A 13,066-nucleotide genomic window follows, 5' to 3' on the forward strand; every position below is an offset into this window, starting at 1 on the left:
CCCAGAGGCTGTTGAAATAGGCCACGGGCTCCCGCTATCCCTCAGCCATGCCTTCTGACCAAAGCACAAAGACTCGAGGAGATCTGCCTCACAGCCTGCTAGCTACTAGCACATCTGATGTGCACTTGGGGTCACTCCCAGCGCTTTTGGAAGCAAGGGAACTTCCCATGGATGGCGTTGACAATGACCTGCAGCTGGCTATAGGCAAGATGCAACCCGGCACCTCTCAAGGGTCTAATGGACTTCAGCCCAAGTGTGACTTCTCGCCAACTAGGCCAAATCACTTTCCGTGGACCTGTGGGAATGCCCACCATGGCAAGAGGTGGTCTTCAGCAACCATGACCCAGGTTCAAACCCCACAGCAGAAACTAGACCACCTTTCCAGCCACGTCTCGGCCAGCTCCCCCTCGGCAGGATTCAGAGCCCTGAATCCCGAGGAAATACTCAAACACTCAGCAACCTTTGCCCCACTGCCCTCCTCCTGCCCACACGGCAACTCGACCCTACTGGAAGCCACAGATAACATGCGAACACGGAGACACCATACACGAGGGAAGACAAACCACAAGCATGTCTGCTTTGATGATGCCAAACCCACACCATGCATCCTGGTACTTCTCCACTGCCATAGTGATACTACCGAGGACCTCACAGAGATCAAAAGCACTGTCCCCGAGGACCACCGACAAACTTCCAACGGAAGACCTCTGCCATGAGAGGGGACCTGGAAGCCAGTAAGGGAAATGTGGCTGTCAAGGTCAGCGCACCTGGCATCACAACAGTGCGCCCATCTCTACCATGCCAACGGACTGCTTCGGATAAACCTCTGGCTGTTAGATAGGCCTCCGTACTTCATGGGCCGGCCACGTCACGCCTTCCGGGAAAAACACTTTCGCTTTGCACATTCCCAAACTAGGGAACAAAGTGGCCAAAGGGCATGTTCGCATAACTCACCTACCCCCAGAAGGCCAGCACACACTCCTCAGAATATCGATCTTTTCTAGGTTACGCAAGACACCCTTTGGGAATCATTTCTCTGGCAACGGGATCACAAGTCTACACAGGTTACCTACCTCGTCGCATCCACATGAACCGCCAAAGCCATCCTCTCCATAGGCAGGTGATGCCAGCCCATCAAGTACATGACAAATCCTTGAGAAGCCGAGGCCAGAGCCTGCAACCCAATGATGACAGCCCATGCCACAACATCACATAGGACCTGTCCTTATCATGCCTTACCTTCCTGTCCAGACCATCAGCCACGACACAGGCTTAAATGCAGCACTCGGACCTCACCCCACTCCACGATGACCACGTGGCGAAAACACTGTGCCGGGAATTGCAATACAGGAGCTGACAAGCGCAACACCGAAGCCTAATCCATCAGCCCCCTTGCGCCGATGCCCAACGCCAGGCCCCACACACCCACTGCTCCAGCCTCACTGGCCACTCAAGAACTTCACCATGACAAACACAAAAACAGGGAGGGCCACAGGCCTGGCCTGAGGTTCCGGGCTCCAACCAGGGAAGCTTTCTCATTTTGGCTTCCAGAATCAACCCCCAAAGCGGCACGCACAAACCGTGACACTGGCCAAAACACACCTCCCAAGCTGCAAGCTCACTGCACCTACCTCAGCCCACACTCCGACTCTGAAGATCAGCAGGTGAGCCTGCCCCCTCACATTCCCTCAGCGGCCTTTCAGCAGGGACCTGGGATTCATAGACGACCCAGTTTATGTGCAGACACGGTCCACCCTCAGACAGAAACCCCTCCAATGCTGGAGCCCTAGGTGGTATTTGCATGCATGTCAGGAGGGGACGATGGCCCTTACTCCTAACTGTGCCCTACCCCCGAGAGAGGAAACGTGCTGGACCTCAGTATCGATGAGGAGATGGTAGAGTGTTCTCACTCATTTTGTTCAGATTTTCCAAGAAATGCATACAAGGGTGTCATCATCGATCCAAGCACATGCTGGGAAGCTACAGAATATAACTGGGCAGGCTGCGAGGCTCTGTAGAGCAGCCATGACCCCGGTGTACTCCAAAACCCTGGGGAATCCACAGTCCTCAGGCCACTCAGCAAGAGCAACAGTCAATCCACTCTTGCAGCCGCTGGGCCCATCTGAGGAAATCCTAATATCCAATGCACATCTTAGGGTGGGTGAATGCCTACCTTCCTGAGTTATCCACGGCCACGCTCACCAACACGCACCCGCCTCACTTTTTCGAGTTCTCCTTAGCACCTCCAGTCATCAGACCAGAGAGGTGGACAGAAATCACTCAGGCTTCAGAATTGGACTGGGGTCCTCAGAGAACATTATTCATGTGAACATTTACCGGGGCGTGATCCTGGAAACTCCTTCCCAAGGACCTCTATCCCTTACGGAGGACTGATTGCGTGTCTGACAGCACGACTGTAGAAGTTAGGCACTTACATTAGCCGGTGTGTTTGAGGGTGTATGTGTGTGTTTGCACGTGTATGCACGTGTATGCACGAGGATGCGCTTGTGGGTTTCTATGTGTTCCTCTGAATCCGCGTCTTGGTCTCTGTGTGTCCCTGTTGCCCTCTGCAGAGAACCTGAACAGTAAAAGCCACAGCTTATACACAGCGCCCTGGCTTTGGACCCCCCCACTAAATGGAGAAAACCCCTGTTAGCCTCAAGAGGCCGCATGTGAACTTTGACCCCCAGGGGCTGTTGAAATTGGCCATGGATCCCGCTCTCCCACAGCCACGCCTTGTGACCATAGCACAAAGACTCGACGAGATCTGCCTCCCGGCTGTGGGTGTGACATCTACGTGGACCTGGAGACCCTGCCAGCTAGTAGCACATCTGATGTGCACTTGGGGCCACTCCCAGTGCTTTTGGAAGCAAGGGAACCTCCCATTGATGGTGCCAACTCTGACGTGCAGCTGGCTATAGGCAAGATGCAGCCCGGCACCTCTCTAGGGGCTAATGGACTTCAGCCCAAGTGCTACTTCTTGTCATCTAGGGCAAATAACTTTCCATGGACCTGTGGGAATGCCCACCATGGGAAGTGGTGGGCTTCAGCAACCATGACCCAGGTTCGAACCCCACGGCAGAAGCTAGGTTACCTTTCCAGCCACATCCCGGCCAGCTTCTAGCCGGCAGGGTTTGGAGCCCTGAATCCGAGGAAACATTCAAACACTCAACAGCCTCATCCTCAGTGCCCTCCTCCTGCCCACAAGGCGACTCGACCCTACTGGAAGCCACAGACATCATGCGAACATGGGGACACTGTACACCAGGGAAGACAGACTGTAAGCATGTCTGATTTGACGACGCTGACCCCATCCCATGCATTCTGGCACTTCTCCACTGCCACAGCGACACTAACAAGGACCTCACAGAGATCAAAGGCACTGTCCCCGAGGACCACAGACAGACTTCCAGTGGAAGACCTCTGCCACGCAAGGGGAGCTGGAACCCTGCAAGGGCACAGTGAATACACCCCCCGAAGTGCCATGCCCAAAGTGGGAACCTGGCCAAAACACACCTCTCCAAGCCGCGAGCTCACTGGGCCTAGATCTGCACACACTCCTTCTCCTAAGACCAGCAGGAGAGCCTGCCATCTCACAATCCCTCACTGGCCTTTCACCAAGGACCTGGGATCATAGACTACCCAGCTACTGTGCAGACATAGTCGACCCTCAGACAGGATCCCCTCCAATGCTGGCACCCTGAGTGGTGTTTGCATGCGTGTCAGCAAGGGAACGTTGGCCCTCACTCCTAACTGTCCCCTACCCCCAAGGGAGGCAACGTGCTGGACCTCAGTTTCGATGAGGAGATGGTAGAGCATTCTCACTTATTTTGTTCAGATTTACCAAGGAATGCATACGAGGAAGTCATCATCCATCCGAGCACGTGCTGGGACACTGCAGAATCCAACTGTGAGGCCGGGTGGCTCTGAAGAGGATCCAATGACCCCGGAGTACTCCAACAGCCTGGGGAATCCACAGCTCCCAGGCCACTCAGCAAGAAGAAGAGTGAATCCACGCTTGCAGTCACTGGGTCCATCCAAGGAAACCCTAATATCCAATAGCACACCTTGGGGTGGGGGGATGTCTACGGCCCTGAGAGATCCATGGCCAGGTTCAGCACCCTGGGACCATCCCACTTCTTTCGTGTCTCCCTCATACCTCCAGTCATCATATCACGCGAAGGTGTTCTTGTCTTAGCGGACGGCCAGCCTTGCTTGGCAACTCCACCTGAGAAGTGGACAGAAATCACACATGAGCTTCAGAATTGGATCCGGGTCCTCACAGAAGAAGATTCATGCCAATGTTTACCTGGTGGTAAGCCCTGCACCTGCTTCCAACTACCTCTTTCCCTTAGGGAGGACTGAATGCGTGTCTGATGGCAGGAGTGTAGGACATTAGTCACTTACGTTTGCCTGTATGTGTTTGTTCATTTGTATTTTTGTGTTTGTAGTGAAATGGCATTCCTTCTACACATCATCGTGGCCTGTGCCTTGTGAAATGCAAAGAATTCCCATGCACACTATGATTTGTGCTTCATGCCAGGATCTGCCGCCTAAGTCAAAATCTTCACATTTTTTTCAAATCTTCTTATTTTTCATTTTTCATACTTTTTATCCTATGTCATATTCTCCCATGAAAAGGTATCACTGCCCTTCCCAACACATAATTTGTACCTCTCACCTGATATGTTCATGGACTTTTAAAAACCCTTCAGCAATGTCCCTCACAGAGTTCCTTTTTAAAAATATTATCTTTTTTTTGCCAACAAACACATGAAAGGATGCTCAACATCGCTAATCAATAGAGAAATGCAAATCAAAACTACAATGAGATATCACCTCACACCAGTCAGAATGGCCATCATCAAAAAATTTATAAACAGCAAATGATGGCGAGGGTGTGGAGAAAAGAGAACCCTCCTGCACTGTTGGTGGGAATGTAAATTGATACAGCCACTATGGAGAACAGTATGGAGGTTCCTTAAAAAACTACAAATAGAACTACCATACGACCCAGCAATCCCACTGCTGGGCATACACCATGAGAAAACCATAATTCAAAAAGAGTCATGTACCAAAATGTTCATTGCAGCTCTATTTACAATAGCCAGGACATGGAAGCAACCTAAGTGTCCATTGACAGATGAATGGATAAAGAAGATGTGGCACATATACACAATGGAATATTACTCAGCCATAAAAAGAAATGAAATTGAGTTATTTGTAGTGAGGTGGATGGACCTAGAGTCTGTCATACAGAGTGAAGTAAGTCAGAAAGAGAAAAACAAACATTGTATGCTAATACATATATATTGAATCTAAAAAAAAATGGTTCTGAAGAAGCTAGGGGCAGGACAGGAATAAAGACACAGACATAGACAATGTACTTGAGGACGGGGGAGGGGTAATGGCAAGCTGGGATGGAGTGAGAGAGTGGCATGGACATATATACACTACCAAATGTAAAATAGATAGCTTGTGGGAAGCAGCCACATAGCACATGGAGATCAGCTCAGTGCTTTGTGACCACCTACAGGGGTGGGATAGGGAGGGTGGGAAGGAGACGCAAGAGGGAGGAGATATGGGGGTATATGTATAGCTGATTCACTTTGTTATAGAGCAGAAACTAACACACCATTGTAAACCAATTATACTCCAATAAAGATGTTAAAAAAATATATTATCTTTTTTTCTAAACATAACACCTTTGTGGAAAATATCTCCAATATTATGTGATCTTTTTCACATGTTTTAAAAAGATTATCCATAGACCTGTTTTTTATTATGAATCACCATATGTTATGCAACATATTTTATATTCCATTTCATGTTATTACAAAAGGTAAACTACCCTATTCACAGAAGGCAAAAAGAACAATAGCAATAAAATATCTTTTTCTCAAAAAGTTAAATGAAAAATTTACATACATTTTTCTTTACCAGTATTACTGTATTTTGTGATATAAGGATTTAATTTTACAGATAAACTGTAACCAGCAGAATCACAGGGGGTGATTTTCAAATTATATTTTTGGTAAAATCTTTCCTCCCATACCATATAATCAGCTCTTTCAACTGAAGAAGAAAAGAAATAACTCCATTAAAATTGTTAAAATTATTTTAATAGACACTTCTCAAGTGAAGATACACAAGTGATTATAATCCTTCAAGATATGATGAACTTCATTAGTGACTGGTAAAATCAAAAGTGAAATGAGAATGACAGCACCAAATCTGACACATGAGGAACTCCAACACCTGTCCCTTCATAAACAATAACGAAAAAGTGGTAAATGCTTGCACTATCAACTTTTTTGGAAATCTGCAAATTCACCAAGTAATAGCTGTCACTAGGCAATCTCTTAATCAAGAAACATAGTTCAATTTCTAAAATCCAGAAACCTTGGGCTGTTTAACTGACTCTAATCTCATGTCTTATTCCCCAACTCAGTGATATTATTGAGAATAACACTCCACATTCCTGGTTCTTGTAGTGGAAAGAGTCGGACTGACCTCATATCCAAAGAATTGTAATTTCTTTTAATTTATGATTTATGTTGGCTCCCTAAAACACTGGTTCAAAGACTTGCTTTTCTTTCTCCTAATTCAGAAGTCACTCAATGCTAGCAGCTAGATTGGTGGTAATTTGCATTGTTTGTCGCTGCTGCCTAATGCAACGGATTACAGTTGTAACAGAAAATAAATTAAACCAATACCTTATGAGGAAAGTTCAGGAATGAATTTTTTGTGTTTTTGAAGTAATGGCTATCAGGTGATTCCATGTGTTCCTCATAATCTATAAGGGCAGCACAGATGTAGAGTTATGTGCCTATTCAGGGAAAACTTGAGAAGGCCTAAGGTCTCCTCTGTGAGTGAACTTGAGGCTCTTAACAAGCAAAAATTGAGGCTAAGGGAAAGCTTAAAATGCCTGGCTAAGTGTTAAAGGCATATACTAACATACACAGAGAGACTTCTGAAACGCAGGGAAATTTTTTGTCTTCAGGATTTCTAAGGAAATCTTTGTCCAATTTTTAGCTGACCACAAATCTAATGAAGCAGTCTTCAGTGAACACATACCACAAACAACTTCAACAACAAAAAGCAACAACAGACAAACAGGGAAGGCACATCTGATTTCCAGAGTTGCCGCATTATGATATTCATAATGTCCAATTTTCAACATAAAAGTAATGGGCATTCAAGGAAACTATGAAGTATGTCCCACACACAGAGAAAAAAATATAAGAACAAGTAATAGAAACTCTCCCTGAAAAGCCAAGACATTGGACTCAAAGACAAATATTTTAAATCAGTTACTTTAAATGTGTTGAAAGAGCTAATGGAAAACATATTTAAGAACTAGATGAACCCCACAAGCACTGTCTCATGAAATAGGTGTATCAATAAAGAGACAGAAAGTTTTCAAACAAATCAAGTAGACATTCTGGAGCTGAAAAGCACAATAGCAAGTGTTGAAAAACTCACAGAAAGGGCCCCACAACAACTTGAGCTGAAAAAATAAAACTAACTTAAAGGTAAGTCAATTTAAATTATCCAATTATAGGAAGAGAAAATTTATTTTTTAATGGACATAGCCTAAAAGTCCTATGAGGCTACCATCCAGTGTACCAACATATGCATAATGAGAGTCACGAAAGAAGAAAGAAAGGAACAGAAACTATATTTCAAGTAATAATGGACAAAACTGCCCAAAGTTGATGAAAAGTGATAAACTACCTATACAAGCAGTCTAATGAACTCCATGTAGGATAAATTCAAACAGATTCATACTGAAACACATCATTATGAAACTGTTCAAATAGAAAGTCAAAGAGAGAACCTTGAAAGCAGCAATAAAGAAGGGACTCATCAGATAGAAGTGATCTTCAATAAAATAACAAGTGATTTTTCATCATACAACATGGGGTAAGAAGGCAGTAGGATGATAGTTTCAAAGTTATGCAATGAAAAGACATTCAACTAGGAATTCTTGATCTGACAATAATGCCTTACAAAAATGAAGGAGAAATTAAGACATTCTCAGACAACAAACACTGAGAATGTTCTTTGACAGCAGCCTTGCCCTACAACAAATGTCAAAGGGGGTCAAGCTGAAATGAATGGACCATATACAGTAACTTGAATCCACATCAAGAAATAAATAATATCAGTAAAGGTAACTTCACAAGCGAATATAAAAGCCAATATTAATATGTTTTTTGTAACTCCTCTCTTTTCCTATCATATGCTTGAATAACTGCATAAAACAAAAATTATCAGTCTGTGGTGATGAGTACATAAGTATAGAGACATAATTTGTGACAATGACAACACACAGGGGAAATGGAGCAATATGGAAGCAAAGATTTTATATACTATTGAAATTAAATTGGTATTAATTAGAACTAGATTGTTATAAATTAAGAAGTTAATTGTTACCCCTAGGGCAACCACTAAGAAAATAACTTAAAATATATATAGTAAAAACAACAAGGAAATAAAGAAGTTTAAATGGTGCACTCAACAATATCTACTTAACACAAAAAAAGCAATAATGAAGACCAAAAAACATGTAAGACACAGAAAACAATGAACAGCAAAATGGCAGTAGTCCTTTATCAGTAATGACATTAAACAGAAATGGTATAAAATGTATAAGTGAAAGGCAGAGATTGGCAAAATGGATTTAAAAACATGATCCAACTGTACGTTATCTGCCAGAGACACACTTTACATTCAAAGAGACAAACTGGTTGAAAATTAGATCATGAAATAAATATTTCATATAAGTTGTAACCAAAATAGAGCTAGAGTGACTATACTAATATCAGACAAAATTTGTTTTCAAACAAAAATTGTTTCATGGGTCAATTAAACATTGATAAAAGAGTCAATCAATTAAGAAGATATGACAATCATAAACATTTACACACCTACCAACAGAGTCCCAAAATATCTGAAGCAAAATTGCACAGAATTGAAGAGAGAAACAGACATCTCTACAATACGTGGATACTTCAATGTCCTACTTTTAATAACCAATAGAAAAATTAGAAAGAAGATCATTCTGGAAATAGAGCACTTGAACAACACCATAAATCAACTACATCTAACGGACTTACGCAGAACACTCCACCTAAAAGCAGAAGATTACACATTTTTCTCAAGTGCATAAGGAACATTCTTCAGAATAGACCAGAAATAACACCCAAAATAAGTTTAAATAAATTTTAAAACATTGAAATCATACAAAGTATGTTCACTGACCACAATGGAATTAAATTAGAAATCGGTAACAGAAGGAATTTTAGAAGACTCATCACACACAAGTGGAGATTAAGAAACACATTCCTAATAAACAATGAATCAAATAAGATTCTCTCATTCTCAAGGTAAATTATTAAATTATTTGAGATCAATAAAAATTATCATACAACATTCCAAAACTTACGAGATGCCAAAAGCAGTACTTGAGGGGAAAATTTTATAGCTGTTAAAACTTACATTAAAAAATGAAGAAAGAGAGAGGGTGGGAGGGAGGGAGAAGCAAGAGGGAAGAGATATGGGAACATATGTATATGTATAACTGATTCACTTTGTTATAAAGCAGAAATTAACACACCATTGTAAAGCAATTATACCCCAATAAAGATGTTAAAAAAAAAATGAAGAAAGAGGGCTTTCCTGGTGGCGCAGTGGTTGAGAGTCCGCCTGCCGATGCAGGGGACACGGGTTCAGCCCCGGTCTGGGAAGATTCCACATGCCGCGGAGCAGCTGGGCCCATGAGCCATGGCCGCTGAGCCTGCGCGTCCGGAGCCTGTGCTCCGCAATGGGAGAGGCCACAACAGTGAGAGGCCCGCGTACCGGGAAAAAAAAAAATGAAGAAAGATTTCAAGTCAATAATATAACCTTATACCTGAAGAAGGTAGAAGAAGAGAAACCCAAACATAAAGCAAGAAAAGGAAGAAAAAAAAAGATTAGCATAGAAAATAATAAAGATTAAAGATTGAAATAATCAATTGAATAGAAATTTAAAAATCAATGAAACCAAAAACTGATTCTTTGAAAACTTCAACAAAATTCAGAAAGTTTTAGCTAAACTGACCAGAGGAAAAGAGAGAAGATTCAACTTACTAATGTCACAAATGGACACAGGCACATTATTACTGATTTCAAAGAAATGAAAAGGGTTATAAACAATACTATGAATAAGTGTATACCAACAAATTAAACAATCTAGATGTAATGGATGAATTCCAAAATACATAAAAACTATCAAAAATAACTCAAGAATAAATTGAAAATCCTAATAGACCTTGCTATGGTCTGAATTTTTGTGTCCCCCCAAAATTCATATTTAAAATTGCAACCCCCAAATGTTAACATAGTAGTAGGTAGGACCCTTGGGAAGTGTCTGGACCATAATGGTGGAGACCTGGTGAATGAAATTCCTTTCTTATAAAAGAGACCTCCACTAAACTCTTTTATTCCTTTCACCATGTGAAGATACAAGAAGTCTTCAACTCAGAACAGTGCCCTTACCCGAGCATACCAGCCCCCTGATTTCAACCATGTTGGTATTCCAGCATCCAAAACTTGAAAAATAAATTTCTATTGTTTATATGCTACCTGGTCAGTGGTGTCTTGTTATGATGGCCCAAATGGACCATTAATAAAAAAGTGACTGAGTCAGAAATTTAAAAATAAAAATAAAAAACCTACCAGCAAAGAAAAGTCTAGGACCATATGCTTCACTGGTGAATTCTACCAAACATTTAAGGAAGAATTGACATCAATACTTCTCAAACTCTTTCAAAAAATAGAGGAGGAAGAAACACTTCCTAACTCATATAATGAGGCCAACTTAACAGTGATACCAAAGCCAGACAAGGACATCACAAGGACCTCACAAACTAGTGAATGTAACAAAAAGAAGTAGACTCACAGATATAGAGAACAAAGTAGTGGTTACCATTGGGGAGAGGGAAGGGAGGGGATGAATTAGGTGTAGTGGATTAACAGGTACAAACTATTAGGTATAAAATAAGCTACAAGCTATATTGTACAACATGGGGAATATAAGCAATATTCTATAATAATTACAAATAGAGTACAACCTTTAAAAATTGTGAATCACTATATTTATACCTGTAACTTATATAATATTGTATATCAACTATACTTCAATGAAAAAAAAGAAGTGATGAGACAGGATATCATCTTGTTCCCAATCCTAGGAAAAAGTACTTCTTTTTTAAAACAACCTGGGTTGTAAATTTTTAATACTTGCCATTTACAGCATTAATACTCTATGTCAATTTAATTCTACACATTAAGACAGCAACCATGCACTATAAATCTACTTATATACTAACATGGATGAATAAACAATTATGTAATTTTAGGATCATATTTATTAGACCAAAATAGGTTCTAGTGTTCCTGTCATTCATAATTATACTCAAATGTTTTTGAATGATAAGAGTTTCTACAGTTCATGTCAGTATCTGGTAGGGCTCTTTTCCTCCCTAATATTACAATTATTAATGTTCACGGCTATTTTATTAGTTGTTATTGAGTTCATTTGAATTACTTTGCTAGGTTCTGGAGAAGTGAAAACATATATTACAATACATAAATAAATAAATAAGTATAAAAATAACAAAAACAATTATTACTTCAAAGAATTTGCGACCATAACTTTGTCAAAAGAAAAACAGAGTTTACCCATTTCTAAAGTATTAAACACCAGGCCCTAGGTGACATAAAACCTGTGTAATCATGCCAAGGAATATACAAACCATTTTCCTTATTGATGGATGTTTCAATTTTAACAACAAATAATGATTAATTATTTACTATATGAAATTTCACTATCTCTACACTTGATTAACCCAACCCGATATCTTTTGTGAGATTAATGTACTATGGAAAATTGAATTTTTTTGTGTTTCAGAAAAATGAAGTACTTCAAGGTTCTTTATCATTTAAAATCTTCATGGCCTTACAAAGATCTCAGAAAGTTTAATATATAATTTTTCACATCAAAAAATGAAAAACACCTAATTAAAGTCAAATTCATCACTGAGAAGAGTAGCAATAATGACCCATAATGATCTTATGGATCTGACCAAAATGCTCTAACTATGATGATCTCAATCATGGGGTTAACATTCTGAAACCATAATTTGTTACAGAAACTCCCAAACACAGCTTAATTTCACCAAAGGATATTTCACTGCAATAAGAAAATGTATTAAAAAACCAATAATTTTCCAAGGTTCTCCATTTGTCAATCCATCCAAAACTCAGATAAAATAAAATTTAAAATTTGGCAATGAGGGTAGAGGCAATCACCAAAGAAAAGGACACATCATGAAGATATAATCGAGTAAGCCATTGAACAGATGAACACAGAGACTTCAGGGTGTGGCACAGAGCACATGACATATGAATTTTAAAGGACTCAGGTATAGTTACTCACCCCTATTCTCTGAAGTGGAGGCCCTCATTTCAGCCCTTCTACCTCAAAAAACCATAAATAAACAACAACAACAAAAAAGAAAGATATAGTCTCAAAAAATACTCAACACTAAAAATAACAAACACACTAATACTGACTCCATGGTCAATATTTTTATAGGCATGCATGGTTCCCTTCTTTTAGCCCAACACTAATGTGTCTTTCAGTACCCATCACAGTTGCTTGACCCCTTCTTAATGCAACATTTCTTTTGTTTCCTCATTTATTACTCAAGAACATTTCCTTTAAACAAGTTCTATCTACATCTCTATTCAAAGTGAGCAAAATGAAGCAAGTCTTGGGTCACTTAGCATATATACAGTGAATATTGCATCATAAGATAGGATGCTAATAATGCCTTGCCCTGGGAGAAAGAAAAGACATGCTTGCAGCAGTATTATGTCGTCAATGAGGGGTCACCAAATAAAGCCAGGCTATGAGGGTCTTATTTGTCCTATTAGAGGGGCATTCATCTGGACCTCAGATTGACATCTGGAATGAGTCCCTCAGCATCCTCAGACAATTTTTCTCATCATCGATCCA

At 40.9% G+C, this 13,066-nt stretch overlaps 3 non-coding genes across 3 annotated transcripts; all 3 read right to left on the reverse strand.

Annotated features, from left to right (window-relative positions):
• Positions 1 to 1,870: 1,870 nt before the first annotated feature.
• Positions 1,871 to 1,963, reverse strand: LOC117202054 (small nucleolar RNA SNORD116). Its single transcript, XR_004484231.1, has one exon. It is a non-coding gene; the product is annotated as a small nucleolar RNA SNORD116 (small nucleolar RNA).
• A 1,822-nt stretch (positions 1,964 to 3,785) lies between these two features.
• On the reverse strand, positions 3,786 to 3,878 carry LOC117202064 (small nucleolar RNA SNORD116). Its single transcript, XR_004484241.1, has one exon. It is a non-coding gene; the product is annotated as a small nucleolar RNA SNORD116 (small nucleolar RNA).
• A 9,120-nt stretch (positions 3,879 to 12,998) lies between these two features.
• On the reverse strand, positions 12,999 to 13,065 carry LOC117202074 (small nucleolar RNA SNORD109A). Its single transcript, XR_004484248.1, has one exon. It is a non-coding gene; the product is annotated as a small nucleolar RNA SNORD109A (small nucleolar RNA).
• Position 13,066: the final 1 nt, after the last annotated feature.

The sequence above is a fragment of the Orcinus orca genome, chromosome 2, assembly GCF_937001465.1.
Source record: "Orcinus orca chromosome 2, mOrcOrc1.1, whole genome shotgun sequence".
NCBI lineage: Eukaryota > Metazoa > Chordata > Mammalia > Artiodactyla > Delphinidae > Orcinus > Orcinus orca.